The sequence below is a fragment of the Centruroides sculpturatus genome, unplaced genomic scaffold (genome assembly GCF_000671375.1).
Source record: "Centruroides sculpturatus isolate CEXI.00-Female unplaced genomic scaffold, Cexi_2.0 scaffold863, whole genome shotgun sequence".
Taxonomy (NCBI): Eukaryota; Metazoa; Arthropoda; class Arachnida; order Scorpiones; family Buthidae; genus Centruroides; species Centruroides sculpturatus.
This window is the reverse complement of record NW_019385531.1, coordinates 347,593-367,253: the sequence shown is the minus strand read 5'-3', so window position 1 is coordinate 367,253 and position 19,661 is coordinate 347,593. Positions and strand designations below refer to the sequence as shown.

General features: G+C 32.7%; 2 non-coding genes across 2 annotated transcripts; one reads left to right on the top strand and one right to left on the bottom strand.

The window, feature by feature from the left end:
* Positions 1 to 2,493: 2,493 nt before the first annotated feature.
* Trnaq-uug lies at positions 2,494 to 2,565 on the bottom strand. The gene has a single exon. It is a non-coding gene; the product is annotated as a tRNA-Gln (tRNA).
* Positions 2,566 to 11,110: 8,545 nt separating this feature from the next.
* Positions 11,111 to 11,182, top strand: Trnaq-uug. The gene has a single exon. It is a non-coding gene; the product is annotated as a tRNA-Gln (tRNA).
* Positions 11,183 to 19,661: the final 8,479 nt, after the last annotated feature.

Sequence of the window (19,661 nt, the reverse complement as noted above, 5' to 3'; positions counted from 1 at the left end):
AATTCAAGCATCATTCGTAAACGTCACAGTATTATCGCTGAGATGGAAACAATGTTAAAATTATGGCGTAATAATCAAGTAAATGTGAAAAATTGTAAAATAATATAGGCCTAATTTGTTATACATATGTATTATCTAAGATTTTATTAAACATTTTTTTCTAAATTATTGTTTTCTTTAGTCTCCGGCCCCAATTAAAAATTATTTGTATGTATTTATATGCGAAATTATACCCCGACTTACGCGGTTACCGCTCGGTCCCACCTATCGCGTAAGTTCGGGGTATTACTGTATTATGATTGTTCTTCCCTCGTTAATCCTTCATAGTTTAGAGCACGGATTGACGCCGTATAATGAAAGATAACATCTGCCTATAAAACTTTCTAAGAAGCTGTCTCGAAATTAAGCGATGAGCAAGTAATCCATCGGGCTTTACCTGCAAAATTTCAGATATTTTCGACAAAAAGTAGAGGAGTTATTAAGCTTCGAACAAGGTGAACAAAATCGTGCCCCATACACAAATACCTATAGAAATTATCTCCGAATTTATTGTGTTTCTCGACATTTCAAGATGTCATAACCACAGAAATGTGGAAATCTTGGGTGCATTTTTAATGGATTACCATACTTTACTTCTTATATATAACGAAGCCGGGAGAGTACAAATTAATCCCTAAGTATTTTTGGGTGTTTATGGATTTATTATTGTTATTATTCGCTATATTCAATATTAGCAACATTAAAAAATATAAAATAGTCGAGATTTTATCGAACAAAACATTGTTATTTCAATTAACATTTTAGCGATTAATTTACTTATGAATTGTTAATATACAAGGCTTTGAAGGTTTATTTTAGGGCCTATAAGAGAAAAGTGAAAATATTTTTGATACGATATTACGTAAACGATCGACTACACTTCTCTATTGTCGTCACGTGACAGACAGTGCATCGGTAGCCTTCAATAGCAAAACGGTATATCTTAAAAGTATCTAACTTCAATTTCATTATTTGAATATTATAATCTAAAATTTCAAAATATATCTTATTTAAAATCTTTCCGTTTACAACATAATTTATTTAAGTGAAATTTCATAAAAAATTTCATAAATTAACTTAATTTCAAATATTAAATTATTTTTGTTTAAAATTTTATATATTTTTTAGAAACACTCACGTTATAATAAGAATTGATTGATTTGACACCTTTATGATATTTTTAACACGTGAGCGCGAGTATCGCACCAGCCTCACACTAATTAGCATTACTGTTTCAAATCGAAAGATTTGAAACAGGAGCTTACGTCACACTAAAATAGACATTTTCAATCAACCGAAAATAATAAAAGTTCGTGTCACGAGTACCCACGCCCGGTATCGCGGACCAGAATGTATGCTTCCTCATTTACAGGAAGGGTATATCTTGAGTCTGGCACCTTAGACCGTTCGGCCATCCTGACGTTATTCTGTGATCACGATTGATGCCTAATTAATGGCGAATGTTGATTTCTCGTTATGTTCAAGCAGTTTTATGACAGGCCGACGTTTAACAAACAAAACGATTATTCGATTGCAATTGTTTAGTTTACGGAATTTCGAAAGTAGTTATAACATGTTTTGTCTCTTAAGGCTGTTATACACGTTACGGAAATCCTTTGAGGATTAACCGTGATTTTTTTTCTACCTATCCACCTTTAAATAAAAATAATTCTTTATACGTTGGGAAATATTTTAATATAGTTTTGTAAATTACTATGTTCGATTCAGCCAGTTATATCCGATTTTTTTTCATCTGTTAAGTACATCCTTTGAGAATTTCCGTAACATGTATAACAGCCTTTACAAGAAATGAAATTTCCTTTGACTGAGTGATGACGTTAGCTTACGAGTCGTTTTTCCATTTTGACACCAGAGTATTGGAATTAAGGGCGGGAGGTCCCGGTTTACTATAAATGAACTTAATGCAAGACAGAAGTCACTTTATTTCAATTCAAAACTCTTTTCCTCAAAGGAATTAAATAGAGGACAGACCCGAATCTATTGCTAACAGGAAAAGTATGATGTCCTGTACGTGGGCGAGGCAGTACATTACTAATTTGAGATTGAGAGGATATATTTTAAATTAAATGAATTTAAGATATGGCGAAAAATTAAAGGAATTAAATAGAGGACAGACCCGAATCTATTGCTAACAGGAAAAGTATGATGTCCTGTACGTGGGCGAGGCAGTACATTACTAATTTGAGATTGAAAGGATATATTTTAAATTAAATGAATTTAAGATATGGCGAAAAATTGCTTGGTATATGTGCAAATGTTGTACATATACCAACATTCAAAAGTACTTAGCAATATCACATTGAACATTCTTCATTGAGTGCAATACTGTTCGACATACACGCACTGCATACTATCCTGCGGCGGACTTTTCTATATGTTCTAAGGCGTCATAATCGTATAGAACACGAACTTCGACGACAGAAAAAGAACAAAAGATCTCACCGAGATTCGAACTCGAATCGCTGGATTCAAAGTCCAGAGTGCTTACCGTTACACCATGCGACCTCGGGATGAGCTGCTTATCGAAAGCCCATTTATAAGCCAATCAGCGTGCCAACGTCCATTACTTGATTTGTTCGTCACATGCAACGGAAATTTGAGTGTCGCAAAAGAGTGTCCTCAGTCGTATATCGCACAAAGCGAAACATCCTTGCCTTTCTTCGCGTTAACTAATTTGATGAGTATCGTTTAACGATTCGGGTGAAATTCGTTAATTATTTTCGATCTCATGCTGTCTTTCATTGTAGAAATTGCGACGCCCGCCAACTGACAGTTGCATGGTACGATTTCGTGAAATTCAACTGTCAGTTGGTGTCAGTATCATGCCTCTGTTGTGCGAGCGGCGTGACCGCTTTTGATAATAACACGCATGAAACTGTGAGACCCGAAAGGCCCTGGGTCTAATTTGTGAATTTTTATTAAATATGTTTAAATATAGACACGAAATATTACTTCGTTTTTGTGAAAAAAATATTGTTTTAGACGTGGGAAAAACCAGATAACAAATGTTATTTCCTTTCATCGAAGAGAACATCCTCTGTTTTTCCGTATCTGGTTAAAAATCTCGCTCAGATGGGAAATGGTTACCCCTCATTCATCCCCCTTTCGTCCGTTCTCACGAAAGAGTTACTGGACGATGATTGGACGAAAATTTTGAAATAAAAGGGGAAATTAGTCAGAATTCGGGGAGTTCTTCGACAGATCCGAAGCATCTAAACTCCACGCAGTTTTCCTCCTGATGGCCAACGCCCATAACGGAGTCCGATAGACTAAGTCCCGAGTCTACACTTAGAAGAAGTGATATTTTTATATTTTGTGCACGAATTGATCTCCCGTATGAAAGTAATATGAACCCTATCTACAAGGTGTCCTCTACCTACAGAAACGAAGACGACGACAACTAACAGGTCGTATGTTTAGAATCATTTTGTGAGCTCTCTCTCTCGATCGCGCATTAGCATAGAAAAGGTCGTAGCCTCTAGCTTGTCGCTAAATGGTTGTAATCGAATTTTTTGTATTCGTTTGTTTGAGATTTATTAAATTTACTCTTGTTTTATTTTATAAGAATGTCTCCTCAATTTATTCCGAATCAGATCGCAAACGCGTGTTAATCCGCGTATAATAAGTTTGATTAACTGGTGTCAAGGAATCCTGACGAACGTCTGAACTTCTCGTTCAGATCATTTTAAAATACGCTCTTCTATGTAAACTTTTTACGATCGGATCTTACGATTCGAAACTCGGAGAACTATTCTCACGGAATAGGCCGATTAAGTGGTACTAACGAATTTGTGTACCCCCGGCTGATCTCACAAAACGTATTAATGATTAGATTACATGGACAGCCATCGACAATTTACGGTCTATTTGCTTTCCATACGACGAAACGAAACACGTTGCTCAAATTCTATTTCACCACGTTCAACGACCGCAACCTTCATTCTCTTCGCGACAGATTTGTGGCAACAGCTTCGCTTTTTAACCGGAAAGTGTAGACGGAGAGATTTTCATTATCGGCAACAACGGATGTGGCGATATCTTTACGCGATAGTCGATAAGGCAATCTGCAATGTATTAAGGGGTGATATGCGACAGGCGGGTCTGTGTGAGGGCCCATAGTGTGATGGTTAGTACTCTGAGTGATTCGAGTTGAAATGTCGGTGGGGCCTTTTTTTCTTCTTCGCCCCTGTCATCGTTAATGCAATTGAAGGCGACAGCGACAGTAAAATTCAAAAACTTTTAAACTACGAGGAATTGACGTTGGAAAAACAAACTTAATATTCCAAAAGTAAAACATAAATCGACAGAAGAAAATTAAGTTAAATAAAACGTACGTTGTTTTCGATTGAGAATGCATTAATCACACGAATATTTAATGAAAAGTACAAATAGCGAAATCACACTGTGATGAATAATTCTATAAATAAATTAAAATCAATTATAAAGACGAAAATTATGATTAAAAATTCATTATATAATAAAATAAATTTGTCTGAAAAAAATACAATTTCGAATAAAATTAAAATTGAATTATTAAAATATTAATTTATTTTTTTAAATTTATTCCATCATATACAAATTTAAAAACGCAAAATACTAAATCAGAAATATTACGGTAATTTTTTTAAAACATTAAAATCTTAGACAGGAAATAAGATTGTTTAATGCAGTAACGTAATACTGTACATTTACTAGTGAAGGCCACCGATGCACTTACGCCACGCGATGACAATACACAACTCAAATCGATCGTTTACGTCATATTCAGAAATATCTTCTTTTATAAGAGAAGGTAAATTTACTTATGCAACGAAGTATTTTGCATTATAATCGTGGAATAAAAACTGCATTCTGATCTAACATTCTTCGCATTTACAGTAAGTCATTCGATAGATAAGAGTAAAAGATGTCTTCAGGTGACACAAAACATAGTTTGTGCATTATTTGCTTTCTACAACCAGTCCTCTTGTCGTTAGAAATATTTGGAATTAAAATGGCGTACTGTAGTTTGTAAGAAGCCTGCCAAAACATGGAAATATCTGTCAAAGTTATATCCTTTGTACCAAACAGGTATAGAGATATTTATGTGGACTAACATAATACTTTCTACTCAAGAAGTAACAGACAATTTGATGTGTGTCGGATGGATCCGAATGTTTCCAAACAGCAAGATACTCATAAAATTTATTTTGATTACATTTTATATTTTTTTAGCTTTTCAATTCAGTTTCTTTAAAAGGAAGAGGATTTACTTTCCTAGAAACAACAGTGGATACGAAGAAGAAGAAAAAATGGCTGATGATATCCAAATACTTTTTATAGCTGTACTTACACTTTTCTTTTTTGCAATAATTCCATTTGTTACTGCAATTGACTTATTTCTGTATCCTACTTTAAAGGAAATAACTAATTCCGAGTTTGAACTCGCATTCTGTAATTTGAATATCACATTAATGTGCATTTACGGAATTGGACAATTAGATTGTTGTGTTCTTGTTATAGGTGCAGGTGCGGTCATTATTTCAAAGAGATTCAATTATTTGTTTGATAAAGTCGATGAATTGACAAAAAACGAAGGTTTTCTAAAGAATAAAATCGAAACCTTGATTGCGACTCATTGGGATTTATGGACTTATATACAAGAAGTAAATCTAGTTTGTGAAGCATATCTTCCAGCCGTATATTGTTGCGGTGTGTATCAGACAAGTTTCTTCTTCTGCGCAGTTGTTTTCTTTGAAAAATAAAACACTGAACACCTTATAACGCTGAGATATATTTATTAAAACACAAATGTTTTCAGCCTAATGTAATAGGCCATCATCAGGTGAATTTGCTGTCGAACACCTTTTGAAAATTCTGTTAAATGGAACTTTCGAACCTTATAAATTCAAAATTATAACGTAAAATAAATTAACCGATCAATACACAAAATAACTATAATAAATAAATTAAAGCCATATTAATATAAATAATAAAATAAGGCGATATAAAAATAAAAACAAATAAATAAACCCAAAATATTAAATGCACAAAAAGGATTAAACTCATAAAATATATACATCAAAAAGCATCACATTATAAAGGGCAGATAGGAATTAATAATTTGTGTGTTTTAACTTTTCTTTTACAAGGAACTTCCACGCCGAAGGTAAACTATCAGCATCCCTTGCATTAATACAGCCGTCTCTTAATTTACTCTTATAAATTTCAATTTTTTCATGTTGCAACGCCAAAGATGGGGACCGCAACGTCTTTAGAATAGATGCTTCATTCCATTTCACTACAGACGCCTCCGCTTGTGCCATATTTGACAAAATCGTGGTGCAATGTCCTTTACTAATGTCATATCTGTGTTCTTTAAGCCTAATAGCCAAATTTCGTCTAGTAACCCCAATATAGTCCTTCATAATTCCTAGCTGTTGGTTTTCAAAAGGAATTTTATACACGCCCGCTGTTTCCTCTTTCTTAAGCCTGTCTTTGTCGTTTCTAAGTATACTGTATAAGTTAGGACCTCTTTTGTAAACAATTTTGGATCGTTTTTTATCTGAAATTTGCTTCATGATGTCCTTGATGTTTTTATTATACGTAAATTTTGTGATTTTAAATTGATCTGTTCCAGTTCTTCGTTTCTTTCCTCTTTCATAACTTTTTACTAGCCCTTCAATTGTACTTCTGCAGAAACCCAAATTTGTAGCTACTTCTTTAATTCTGTCTATCTCCTTATTCCTATCCAATCTATTGGAGCAATGAGTAAACGCTCTCCTAATTAGTGCTCGAAATGCTGACATTTTGTATTCATGCGGGTCNCAATAGCTTTATTGAATCAAATCTCTAATTTCAACTTTACAAGAAGGTGGTTTCTTTGCAACTAAAAGTTCCGTCAAAACAGACAGCGATGAATATACAGCACTGAGAACCTGTAAAACAATATTTACAAAATTATTATATATACCAAAAGAAAGTTACCTATTTACTACGATTCTTTCAATAAAATAGATTTGTAAATTATATACTCAGTTATAAATAATATTTTTAACACTTTAATAAACTCGAACGGAATATATTTGAACGAACTTACTCGAATAAAGAAGTTTTTCTTAACATAAAAGAATCCACCGATGCTTATTCCAAATGGAGTTTTACCGTACCTTTTCATAAAGTTCAGCATCTTTTAAAGGAAAAAACGTTTAATAATATTAATAAATTTTTAGACCGATAAAAATGAATTGAAATACATTTGTATTACCATTATAAAGTCAACACACCTTGAGAAAGCACATTTATTAAGCTAAAAAAACGTTTTCAACCCATTTCATGGGCCATCATCAGGTTAAAGACGTTCGAATAAATGGCTTTTCGAACACGTTCAAATTTAAATTATATTAGAACATACGTTAAAATAAGATTACGTATACAAGCATAACGAAAATTAATAAACAAGAAAAACAAAATAAAATAAAATACAAAATACGGTAATTCTCCTTAATACAATACGTAAACAATTTTTTTAGTAACTCAGGTTTTATTGAGCCTGGTGGATGTAACCTCTTACGAGTTCTTTCTGATTATATATTTCCATGCCGACGGTAAAATGGTTGCATCTTTAGAGTTTAAACATTTATCCGTTAAGCTAGATCTAAATATATAATCAGAAAGAACTCGTAAGAGGATACATCCACCTGGCTCAATAAAACCTGAGTTATTATAAAAAATGTTTACATATTGTATTAAAGAGAATTACCGTATTTTGTATTTTATTTTATTTTGTTTTTCTTGTTTATTAATTTTCGTTATGCTTGTATACGTAATCTTATTTTAACGTATGTTCTAATATAATTTAAATTTGAACGTGTTCGAAAAGCCATTTATTCGAACGTCTTTAACCTGATGATGGCCCATGAAATGGGTTGAAAACGTTTTTTTAGCTTAATAAATGTGCTTTCTCAAGGTGTGTTGACTTTATAATGGTAATACAAATGTATTTCAATTCATTTTTATCGGTCTAAAAATTTATTAATATTATTAAACGTTTTTTCCTTTAAAAGATGCTGAACTTTATGAAAAGGTACGGTAAAACTCCATTTGGAATAAGCATCGGTGGATTCTTTTATGTTAAGAAAAACTTCTTTATTCGAGTAAGTTCGTTCAAATATATTCCGTTCGAGTTTATTAAAGTGTTAAAAATATTATTTATAACTGAGTATATAATTTACAAATCTATTTTATTGAAAGAATCGTAGTAAATAGGTAACTTTCTTTTGGTATATATAATAATTTTGTAAATATTGTTTTACAGGTTCTCAGTGCTGTATATTCATCGCTGTCTGTTTTGACGGAACTTTTAGTTGCAAAGAAACCACCTTCTTGTAAAGTTGAAATTAGAGATTTGATTCAATAAAGCTATTGAATTAAATTTCTCCATAGGCTGTTCGAATAACAGTAGACTTACTACAAGGAAATGAGGTATTTTTGTGTTAGAAAAAAGAAATCGATTGCCAACTTATCAGAAAAATTTGAAATCTGAAAAAGTCAAAGCAAATATTTCTTAGAAACTTTAAGATTTGACTGTCGACTATTTTGTAAAAAGTTACTATATCCATTCGACAATAAATTTATGCGCCAGTAAATTTATAAAATATATCTAAGTTTACTTTTTTATTTTATGTTATTATCACCTTTTAGTAATATGTTCTGATGTGACAATAATTATTAATTTCTTGTTTATTGTGTACTAAAAATTTTAGTCTACTTACGGGTTAATTGATGCATATATATGTGCGCACACACTAACACATATATATGTAAGTATATACATATTTTATATATAAACTGTATGTAGTGTTTAAAGTTATTATAAATCATGACATAGATGAGTTGGCTTCCTAATAATTTGTGACGGTAACATTCGGATGTTACGCCACAATTTATTAGAATTAGATTTCATTAAAAGTGAAGAAAGTTAAAAAATGCTATGTCGTGTTTTTTATGAGGTTTTTTATACTTTCCACATTCATTATACTCTTTACATATATTGTACAGTACATGTTTCATGCATCCATTTTTGCACGTCGCATATCGAATCAAATTCGCTTTATTTGTTTCGATTTTGTAATTTAATTATTTGATACACAGGTGTTTTTTTCATTTTAAGTACATAAAATGAATTTGATCCAACTGCTCGCTTTGCTAAATTATTATCTTTAAGTTTTCTGTAAAAAAGTACAATATGTTATTTTAATTTCTTTGCTTGCTTCATAATAATTCAGCTTGCTTCCTAATTATCTGTTTAAGCTGCAAGAACTAAGTCTTGTTCAACATATTTTCTTCCATTGACAGCAGTTTCTGTTGTTTTGAATTTAGTAGGCGCCTAAATTAAATAAATTTTATTAAGTTTATAATAAAATATTTTAGAAAAGTACGCTTTTTCTCTTAAATCCGGTAGGCATCTCACCCAAACCATAATACAGAAATACCTATTTCTATGCCGTAGAACTAAAATTATTAGGAAAGTTTCTGACTTTGACTAAAACATTACATACTAATTACGCTACTGCAAAATATCTTTACCGAATTAATTAAACTCCAGCATTCTGTACTGTTTGTTTCAGTCCTTAAATCAGCAGCTGTATATTTTAGAATAATATTTTAGACTTATCGAATTCTTTCCAATGGCCGACTAGTTAAAACCACTGAACACGAACTGGCCGTGGGTTCATTAATCTTGAACGGGCTGGACACGCAGAATTTTCCGGGTCTTCTTCACATATGTAACACCTAAATAGAGCCACTTTTCCGATAGTCGATCCATTGCTAGATATAGGCCTACCCGCCTCCGAAATCAGACTTCATGTTAAGAAGGTGTTTGTAAGTAAACGCATGCATACGTCCTGTAAAATATGATTGTAAATACAGTACAAGCAATGAAAAATTCGGTGGTAGTGAAGTGACCTGTTTAAAATAGTTCTATCGTACAAAAAAAAAGGTCTACAGAACGATAGCACTATCGTAATCACGATGCAAGTATAGATTAGGATGTTTCAAATTTTTACAAGATATTATTATTAATTATTGTGAAATTTTGCCGCCCCCTAAAAAGTGCCGCCCGGGGCTGGCCGCCCCTGCCGCCCCCAATACGGTACGCCACTGTTCTGAAATTGGTTTCATTCGCATATGTATAAATTAAAATGATAGCCATATATTTATATATTTATATTCAAAGAGATTAGTTACTTTTCGCTGTCTTTCTAGATCTTTTCGTGAGCTGACTCCATCGGAATTCAGACGTTCAGCAATTTCTTGCGACAACTTCTGGCGATTTTTTGCGGTAAAAGAAGCATCTAACTTCTCTGACATTAATTTAGGCTTGTCTTCCATTAAATTAACGAGCATCTCGAACTGGCGTCTTTTAGTTCGCTGGCTTCTTTGTGCTTTCTTCGACATTTTAAAACAAAACTATTTCACTAGCGCTGGTACACGACAATGCTAAAACCATGTGCTTCGATTAGAAAATGCCGGGTTTCAGTCACGTGACAAAAATACAATGTTAACTAAACTGTGATTGGTTAAAGCATAATAGCTATCGATAGCGTGGAACCCAGACGCAACTCGACCGACTACCCGTAGCGAAACTCACTTAACGTAAAGCGCAGAATAGCGATTTGTCTAAGGTTCAACTGCCATTCGCTAAGCGGACTTATCGAATGTCCCGTGTATCGCTCACGGTGAATTATCATAAGAGCTCAGAATAGGTCCCCAGAGCCATTAGAAGACAAGACCGTACCATGCAACGGACGTCGCGATTTCCACAACGAAAGACAGCATGCGATCGAAAATAATTAACGAATTTCAGCCGAATCGTTAAACGATGCTCATGAAATTAGTTAACGCGAAGAAAGGCAAAGATGTACTGCCTTGCGCGATATATACGACGGAAGACGAAAACTTTTTTGCGACACTCAAATTTCCGTTGCATGTGACGAACGAACCAAGTAATGGTCGTTGGCACGCTAATTAGCTTATAAATGGGCTTTCGTGAAGCTGCTTACTCGGAGGTCTCATGGTGTAACGGTAAGCACTCTGGACTTTGAATCCAGCAATCCGAGTTCGAGTCTCGGTGAGACCTTTGTTTTTTTTCCTGTCGTGGAAGTTCGTGTTCTATGCGATTATGACGCCTTAGAACGTATAGGAAAGTCCGCCGCAGGATAGCATACAGTGCGTATATGTCCAACCGTATTGCACTCAATCAAAAATGTTCATTATGATATTTATTGTGTAATCGCTAAGTACTTTAGACGAATAAATATCTAATCGTTGTAATCGCTGGCAGAATAGTATAAACATTTTATACTTTACCTTTTTTCATGTACAAATAAAATAAGTCTTTTGAAACAAAAGAGCTGACGAATTTACAATTTAATGTACAGTTGTTCCTTGTGATTGGAAATGGCGACAAGTGAAGAGAATTTAACTGTCTATTACGTATTTTTATTAAATCATAGTAAGTGTTTAAATCGCGGTAATGTTAATCTTGGAAAGTTATTAGATTTTAATGCTGATAATGTTTCATGTTTTTAATTAAAGTTTTTGTGTGTTTTTCGTGTTAAGCAAAAACACGAAAAACCTGTAAATTTTCTTCGTGTGAAATATTGTAAGTTCTTGCGAAGGAAATATTGAAATCACCTGCCCAGAAACGAAAAAAAGCTATATTATTTATTTATAAGCCATTTGTTTTCAAATTTCTTAAAGTTGCAATTAAAAAAATAACCAGCAATTATTTATTGTGATATCGTCAGAATTCCGGCCAGAAATTTTTAATCACATTTTTTATTAATTTAATTTAAAAGAAATGCTTTCCACTTCAAATTAGTACTGTAGTGTCTCGCCCCCGTGTATCATACTTTTCCTGTCAGCAATAGAGTCGTGCCTGTCATCTATTTAACTCCTGAAATTCAATGGAAAATGTTTTGAATGGAAATAAGGTGACTTCCGCTTTGCATCGAAAGTTTATATATAGTTAATCGAAAGATTAACTATATATGAACTTTCCGATGCAATCAACTCCTAATTTTTTCATATCTGATCTCGACTTTTATATACCTAACTGCGTTCTCAAGATTAAGGAAAGCTAGACAGGTGTATGACAATGGGCATTTATAGATCTACAATGGGTTCAAATTGCAGCCCAACAACAATTTAAAAACAACAGTTCCAGGAGATTTAAGCATTGCTCAATTTAAGTCGAATCCTACTCAAGTCGACTTAGTTTATGAGCGTCTTCGAACATCCTGACTGTAACAAAATGGATTACACTTGGTCTCTGTGGGCATGAGTGAAAGACTACAGACAAAAAGCAGAATGGTCCGTTGCTATAGAAAGACAGACGAAATTCTGTCAAATAATCGAATTTTTTAACATCAAACTGAGTCGCGACGCAACAATAGAATTTCGACAATTGTCTTTTGCTTTGTTGGAATGCGATTTAGTGAATTGTTTTGAATGTTTTCTGCGTTTTGCTGTAGTTGAAGCGATAATTTTGGGTAAGTTTAGTGCCTGATCGTTATAGATTTAGGTGTTTTTAACATTGTTAAGCGGAAAGTCACGATTAGCAGCGATAATTTTCCCACAACGAATATTTCGATAACAATTGTTTTCGAAGAGAAAAATCGAGCATTTGACTTACTTTGGGAAAATGCATTCAATCTTTTCATTGTTAATTTTCGTCAATCGAATCGAATTGTTAAAGCAAACACGAATAATAAATTCTGTCGTTTCCCGTTATAATTTTGTGTGTGTATATTACATATGCGTACACATTGCATCCCATATGAGATTATTATAATTAATCTAACCTTTAATGAATTAGAATACATGAGTTTATTCATTATTAATTTCTTCTAGAATATTTTCATTAGTTTTAATGACAATCAACAGAACAGCATGACTTTTATTAACCATATAACTGATATTATTGTAATATATTTAATACATAATAATTGAATGAATAATTTTAATGTTTTCGACAAAGTTTAGTGTTCCATTACAACTTTATATTCATTTATGATTAGAAATTTTCTTATACTTAAAACGATAATTTGTCGATCGTATTTATATTATAAAATTTTTATTTCATTTTTTAATATCTTCTTAATTTAACGCTCGTTCTACAATATTTAATACTCATTTTTTTGCTGTCAGCATGGATAATTTCAAAGCCTTAAAGAAATAGAATACCTCTGGAGGAGAGAGTGCTCAACATCAGGAACGTCTTCCTCTTCAAATCGAGTGATTCGCGTGCGTCCGAAAGAAGTGCTGGAGGGTGCGAAGGAAAAATCTGGTGAACCCGACAAGAAACGGGTGATTGTCATTATTCCCGATGAGAGCACCTCGTCTGTCCTCGATTACCTGGAACAGAGATATCCAGAAGTTCCGGAATGGTCGGTGCAGAAACAGGTACGCGAGGAAGGACTAGAAGAGGAGTGTAAATCGATTCTGAAAAAGAGGAAAAAGAAGCCTTGGTGGAAGAAGATCTTCTTCTTCTGGAATGAATAAATCAGCAAGGTCTTCTCACCGGATGTGACTTCTTCCCGATTGTGACTTTTTTACCCGGATATGGACTTTTACCTGGCTATGACCTAATGACCGGATGCGACTTCATTCATCGGATGTGACTTTTAATGGCGGTTTAACGTCTTTTCTTTCTTGCTGACGATTCTTGGAATGATACACGTTTTTCGTCATCGCTTACGAGGGACGTGTTCTTCCACTTCAGTTAATTAAAGTCGACGGTGACAACTTAGCACCGTCTTCGGTCGTTTGAAATCTCTCAACTGACGATGAAATTCTGACCGGAAAATAGTTGATTTTCGCCAGCAACGTGCGTGTCAACACTGGACACCTGAATAAAAACAAAAGGGAAATATCGCTGTTAGCGTATGTCTAAGTCACAATTATAATTATGTTGAACAATTCAATGTGTATATAAACTTTTACTTAATAAATCTTTTAAACATTATATTAATTGACTACGTGTATCAGTTTAAACATTATATCCGCACGTTTTATTTTTGGACTAATTTATAATTAAAAATAAAATAATCTTTCTAACAATTAAACCGAAAGTCAAAGCAGAAGAAAATGTACACGATTCATAACGAAAGAAAAATATAAAAATAAAGAAGTAAATTAATTTTAAAAACTCGCGAATTTCTATCGATACAAAAGCATGAAATAAAATGCTATAAAACAAAGATTTTTAAACTGAAGTTTGTCTCCGCGAGCACTTTTTTAACAATAATTGTCTAACTTAATGACAACTTAATAGCAGAAAAGTTCTCTTTTATAAAAATGAGTACTGTATTCTCTCGAAAATGAAACGAAACTGAAACAGTGCAATAAACTCTAACTCAATGAATTTAATATGGAGTACTTTCGAACTTCGTCGGCTTTAACACTAACTTGTAAGATAAAAATCACCTCCCACTGAGGACCAGATTCCATAATAGAAGAAATAAATTTTTTGTTCTTGGATGAACTTATTATTAGTATACAGAAGCTTGAATTTTAAAGAGATTTTTTTGTTTACACACCCTTAATGAAATTTTGGAAAACAAAATAAATACTTTTGTTTCCTTAAATTGTGACATTAACACCCGAATGTTAATGTCACATAGTCATGTATTTTCAATATAAAATTAACAACAAATTAACAATTATTACTACGTCAAAACAAATAAATAAATAATAATAATAATTACATAAAATAAAAAATAAAACTTTAATATGTTTTATAAATTTACTGATGCATAAATTTATTGTTGAACGAATGTCGTAATTTTCTACGAAAGAATCCAGAGTAAAATCTTGAAGTTTCTTGAGGAATATTTTCTTTGACTTTTTTGAGATTTCAATTTTTCTGATAATTCTACAATCGACTTCCTTTTTCGAACACAAAAATATCTCATTTCCTTGTAATAAGTCTGCTGTTATTCAAACTTTCAAGTCAGCCTATGAGACAATTTAATTCAATAGCTTTACTGAATCAAATCTGTAATCTCAACTTTACAAGAAGGTGGTTTCTTTGCTATTAAAAGTTCTGTCAACACAGACAACGATGAATATATGGCACTCAGAACCTGTAAAACATTTACAAAATTATTATATTACTATTTACTATTTAAATTAGATTTGTAAATTATACACTTAGGCCCTGTACACACTAGGCGTTTTTCAACGCGCGTTAAACGCCGAGCTAACGCGCGTTAGCTCGGCGTTCGACGAGCGTTAGTTCGGCGTTAGCACTGGCTCAGTTTGGAAATGGACGTGAAAGTAATTGATTGTGTGTGCCTCCTCCCTCGTCGCTATAAGGCAGCACATATATCTTAAAGCGCCCGTAAAGGTCCCGCAAAACGCGCGTTTTAACAAAAATCTATAAACGTGCGTTTAACGCGCGCTTGGCCAAAAGCGCGCGTTTGAGTGTGTACGGCTACATAGAACTCTTGGTTCTTTTAAACGCGCGTTGAAAAACGCCTAGTGTGTACAGGCTCTTAGTTACAAATAATAATGTTACAACTTTAATAAAGTCAAATAGAATATATTGAACGAACTTACTCGAACAAAGTAGTTTTTTTTAACATAAAAAAATCCGCCAATGCTTATTCCAAATGGAGTTTTACCGTATCTTTTCATAAAGTTCAGCATCTTTCAAAGAAGAAAATGTTTAATAATGTTAAATTTATAGACCAAAAAATAATTTGAATACATTTATATAGGCCTATACCTTTAATTTGGTTTCTAACGGTAAATCAGCAGAACACAATTTATCGATTTCGATGAATTTTCCGTACAGCTGAAAAAATTAAAATTATTATCATAAACAAAAATTCTAAAATTAGTATATAAACTTTTATAAAATACAATGTAAATAATCAATCAGTTTGAATATTATATTATATTACACTTATATTAGGAATGTGTTCAATATAATTATCATGTATAATGCAGCATGAACGAAATAAGCAAAACATCTTATTTCGTTTTTGCACAATATTTTACATGATTCTGATTTAACATAAATTATTTTACTTTAGAGATATTTATTCTGTTCGATTTGTTTTTGTTCAGCACCATCGACCAAATTTTAAAAAACATTTTTCTTATTCGAGCTTTTATGTTTTGTTTTTAATTACAATTGGAAAAGAAATTTGTGGAATACTCGTAAATATATTTATAATTTTTGTTTTTCTTTTAAAAGTATGTCTCTTCTTCCGAAATATATTTTCATGAGAATTAGGATGTATAAGTTAATATCAAGTAACCAAATAATTAATTTCGTTTTTTAAAATGTGAATAAAAATTCTTGTATTTTTTTGTTTAAAATGGTTTTATTCATCAAAATATTTATATTCACATTCAATTATACTCGCTTAATGGGAGGCCACTTTGAAAATACCATTTTTAGCATTAAAATTTCAGTTTCTTCCTGACTTCNACGCCGAGCTAACGCGCGTTAGCTCGGCGTTCGACGAGCGTTAGTTCGGCGTTAGCACTGGCTCAGTTTGGAAATGGACGTGAAAGTAATTGATTGTGTGTGCCTCCTCCCTCGTCGCTATAAGGCAGCACATATATCTTAAAGCGCCCGTAAAGGTCCCGCAAAACGCGCGTTTTAACAAAAATCTATAAACGTGCGTTTAACGCGCGCTTGGCCAAAAGCGCGCGTTTGAGTGTGTACGGCTACATAGAACTCTTGGTTCTTTTAAACGCGCGTTGAAAAACGCCTAGTGTGTACAGGCTCTTAGTTACAAATAATAATGTTACAACTTTAATAAAGTCAAATAGAATATATTGAACGAACTTACTCGAACAAAGTAGTTTTTTTTAACATAAAAGAAACCGCCGATGCTTACTCCAAATGGAGTTTTACCGTATCTTTTCATAAAGTTCAGCATCTTTCAAAGAAGAAAATGTTTAATAATGTTAAATTTATAGACCAAAAAATAATTTGAATACATTTATATAGGCCTATACCTTTAATTTGGTTTCTAACGGTAAATCAGCAGAACACAATTTATCGATTTCGATGAATTTTCCGTACAGCTGAAAAAATTAAAATTATTATCATAAACAAAAATTCTAAAATTAGTATATAAACTTTTATAAAATACAATGTAAATAATCAATCAGTTTGAATATTATATTATATTACACTTATATTAGGAATGTGTTCAATATAATTATCATGTATAATGCAGCATGAACGAAATAAGCAAAACATCTTATTTCGTTTTTGCACAATATTTTACATGATTCTGATTTAACATAAATTATTTTACTTTAGAGATATTTATTCTGTTCGATTTGTTTTTGTTCAGCACCATCGACCAAATTTTAAAAAACATTTTTCTTATTCGAGCTTTTATGTTTTGTTTTTAATTACAATTGGAAAAGAAATTTGTGGAATACTCGTAAATATATTTATAATTTTTGTTTTTCTTTTAAAAGTATGTCTCTTCTTCCGAAATATATTTTCATGAGAATTAGGATGTATAAGTTAATATCAAGTAACCAAATAATTAATTTCGTTTTTTAAAATGTGAATAAAAATTCTTGTATTTTTTTGTTTAAAATGGTTTTATTCATCAAAATATTTATATTCACATTCAATTATACTCGCTTAATGGGAGGCCACTTTGAAAATACCATTTTTAGCATTAAAATTTCAGTTTCTTCCTGACTTCGGTGGGGTGAGGTGGCTGTTTTGCCTGTTTGTAGAAGAGGGTCACCATTTTGTATTATATTTTGACTCGGTTCTCGGTCCCCCGACTACCTACGAGTCTGGATTTTTTTATGCCCAAATGATTTGGGCACCTAATGCTCTGTGCCAAATATCAACTCTTTACATGTACTCTTTCATACCTCTATGCTGATAAGAACATGAGGTAGTACGATTTTATAAACAGGACATCGTCTTGTCAATACTTGGAGATGTGTGAATGAGGAAGGATTACTAAATAAAGCTGGAGTTGTGACTCAAAGAATTATAGACCTAAATTTGGGGAAAGGAGGGAAAGTTGAGAAAAGACAAGAGATAAAAAGTAGTGAAAAAGGTTAAATAGATCTTCTGTTATGCAAATATTGATTCTTAATTTTCCAACCTTTCTCACTTCTTTATCTTTTGTCTTTTCTCTCCTTTCCCTGCATTTGGGTTTATATTCCTTTGAGTCTCAACTCCAGCTTTATTTAGTATTTCTTCCAACGTTGCACGATTTGGCTACATTGCGCCAAATGTGGCTACTTTTTTTGTTTGACGTAGAAATTATCATTTGGTGCATTGGCTACTTCTTGGGCTACATATTATTTATAAATATATTAGATGAATAAAAATGCACTTTAAAATGGCGTTTCGTCGCTTTTTATTAATTAGAGACCCAAATAAAACAAATATTTGTGTTTTTCAAATAAATTTTCGTTTGTCTCTTTTATAATAAATGAATTTATCTATTTCTAAGTAAAAATTGAAAGTGTCTGTAAAAGTAATTTTTTAGAATATCCTTTTTCGTGATAAAGATTTAATACTTATTATTATAATCTAGACGTGTTAACCCTTAATTATACCTGTATATTTCATAGTATATTACAGGGGTGGCCAACCTGCGGCTCGCGAGCCACATGCGGCTCTTTGAAGGAATATTTGTGGCTCTCGATAAATGTACCCGAGTTCCCTTTTCATTTTTGTGTTATTATATTTTAAAAAATTATTATCGTTCCGTATGTGTTTCAAAATGTCTTTTAAATTACTAACAACAAATATGAAAGACTAAGTGCAACTTTGTAACAAATTTCATTTCCGTCCAAGTAAAGAATGATATGACTCATCGAAAACTGCGCGAACGAACATAAACAGTGGCGTAATCGTCCGTTATCGACCGACTTCAGACCGATTTTGAATTTTGCAACGGACAGTTGACATTGTGCTCTGGAGGAAACAATTTGTATCACTCTTGCTAAGGATATAATTTGTAATCTGGAATTGTTTGCATACCTTTTTGATGTGTATTTAATTGCGGCTCGCGAAAAATTTCAAATTTTAAAAAATGGCTCGGACTATCAAGGAGTTTGGCCACCCTGGGTATATTACTATACACTGTATAGTACATTGTATATTACTCAGGGGGAGACGTAACCCCCCTGGTGCACGAATAGAGACTTGGGGCTACTACCACATACAAATACCATTCACGTGCGATGTGTAGTTTTGGCGGAAAAGTGAAATATAGGGACATACATGTCCATTTTTATATATATACTAGCTGCAAGGACACGCTTTGCTGGGTTTTTAAAAAGTAACGATAGTGAAGATTAAGATAATTATATTATAGCCAATCTTACCCGTTTTCACAGAATGCAAGAATTAGGTCCCCCGTTTCCAGACTAATTAGAAACCTGGTTCCGATTCTATTTCTGAACGTCCAGTTCGTTCCTTCGTTTGACTGTTCACGTCCAGTCAAACGAACTATTTTCAACGTTTCTGGAACGTTTACAATCGTTCTATAATCGAACCAATATTCGAATTTTATGTTCGAATTTAATTCGAACAAATTCGAACA